The sequence below is a fragment of the Berghia stephanieae genome, chromosome 8, assembly GCF_034508935.2.
Source record: "Berghia stephanieae isolate SIO BIC M18660-M18661 chromosome 8, UCSD_Bste_1.3, whole genome shotgun sequence".
NCBI classification, from domain to species: domain Eukaryota; kingdom Metazoa; phylum Mollusca; class Gastropoda; order Nudibranchia; family Aeolidiidae; genus Berghia; species Berghia stephanieae.
Window position 1 is genome coordinate 15,744,182 of NC_088367.1, and position 2,506 is coordinate 15,746,687.

Sequence of the window (2,506 nt, forward strand, 5' to 3'; positions counted from 1 at the left end):
GCTCATCTTTCGGTCTCACTGTTCTTTCCCCATCTTACGTTCCCAACTGACAATGCTAGCTGGTTGGCTGACAACGTGCAAGATGGAGACATAATCAATGGATCAAAGCAATTAACTCTTGTCATCCACGATCTCTTCGTAAATGTGATTATTATGCTCCTTTAATGCTACCACTACACTCGGGAAAAGATGCTCTCAAGAGGACGCTGCCAATCTACGCCATCCCCTGAGGGGATTTTGTCCGCCATGATCTCGTGTAGACAAGACTAATTTGTAGAAGTTTCCGGTATTGGGAGATAAGAAACTGCGTCACCGGGTTTTTGTGTAGACTGCTTAAACTGCCGGCTGCCGGGCGTATTGACATAATAACATTTCCTGTTTGTTATTGTTCTTTCGTGAGTCGATAGACATTGATTGTCATTTGGGCGTCGTGGCAAACTAATTAGGTACTCATTCTGTATTTACAAATCGTGTTTGGAATTCTAATTTTATTTCACTATTGCTATGGTACCTGAAGTAGATATTTACCGGTGTCGCTGCTTTACCCGCTTTTTAGAGCTTTTGATATCAAAGCACAACAGAGATAAATTGATTTGATAAGTGTGAAAACAAAGCCCAATTAACTCACTCTTGCGGGGATACTCCAAGATGTGATTTATTATAGCCTGTCAATGATGAGATTTTATTTTTCAAATCCTGATTTTTGCCGACTATTTACAAAGCTAACCATTTTTACCTAAATCGCAGCAACCGTAATACAATGAGTCAGATTTAGTTGTATTGGAACTCTGCCTGTATTGGGTTAAAGAATGAACCAAAACTTGAACCGGGAGTTCGGCTCTCAATTGTTTTTATCTTTATATTTCTATTCCCTTTGATCTGTCTGAATTGGTTTGAATAAACAGAGGTCATCCATGTATACAAGGTGCCCATAAAGTCTGTCCCAGATTTCAAGGACTTATTATTCTAAAACCGTTATAGATACTTTCATCTGTTTCACCATCTTCAAGGGAAAAGTTATATATTTATAAAAAGTCATCAGAAGTCATCATCCATATCTCATCAACAAATTTAGCGACATGAACATGAACTTAAAAGGCACAATTCCCCCCCCCCCCCCCCCCCCCCCTTTTTTTATTTCGGAATGGCAAAAATGCGACACAAATCGTTTTGTGTAATGTGATTGCATGAAACAAAATCGTCGACGGTAAGCTCAATAACCTTCCATAGCCCAGTTTGGCAAACCATTACAGGAAAGCGATTTTTAAAAAATAGGATAATCTAAATTTGCAGATACACGTAGTATCAGAGATTGATCACACTCCCGTCAACCAAGCGATTTTTGTCGCACTGTTGCTGTTCCGAAATAAAAGGAAGAAAAATGAGGTCTTTAAGTTCATGTTGATTTAGGTAAATTTGGTGATGTATTGTCAGTCTATGACTAATGTTCATAAATGCATGGCTTTTCCCTAGAAGCCGATGAAAACCAGATGTAAATATCTATAACGGTTTAATAATAATAATAATAATATATCTTTGAAATCAGGGAAAAACTTAATGAACAGCGTGTAATTCATACAAAATTCGCCAGTTATATTTCATATCATATTATATCATATTCAATCGTCTCAATAATCGGGTTTTAAAATGGACTAACTGTTCTTTAAATGCCATTAAAACATAATTATCAATATATTGTACATTGCACATTGCATACTTTAAACTAAACAAGAAATTGTAGGCCTTTTATAAACTGTCATTTGATTCTAAAATAGTCAACAAATAATAATAAAGAAAACCAAGAGTAGGGCAATTGACTCCATTTCCAAATTATTCCGTTTGCGAAGATTGAAGATTATTGCCCATGTTAGAGGAACAATTTTAAGGTAGAAAGTTTTGGCTGAATTTACTACAGCGTCAACAGTTTTGTTTGCATTTGGCTTTATATATTTATATTTTTCCGGACCTCTGAAATTTGTTCCCGTAAATTGAATGTCATACCAACAATCTACAAACACGACAATGCTTCAATGTGAGATTTGACTTTCGATCAGTAAAAAAGGTTGGGTCTAGCTAACTAATAAGCCAACAATGACTTCACGGAATCAAAATATATGATCGACAAAGCAACATTAACTTCTCGCTTTTGACCTGATTATCCTTCGACATTGTAAATCTTTCACACACATATATACATACACACATGCGCGCATAAAAAGTGTGATTCAATGAACCAATTTAATTCTGACTTAATTTTTTTAAACCTTGCTGTTTATTTAAAGGTGCTTTCGATGATCTGTAGTTTTTACTCATTTTCTTTTGCCCAGTAACAATATCGACATGATTCTTTTATCTCGTTTTTTTTTCTCATCATATTTCTTTTCAGAAGCGAGGCTCTCAACATTATTTTTGCCAATTGTCACCAATTGGGACGCGCTTTATTATCAGACTTTTCTTAGTTGTCTCATAGAAGAACCGAAATTTAATGTCTTTTACTATTTATTAG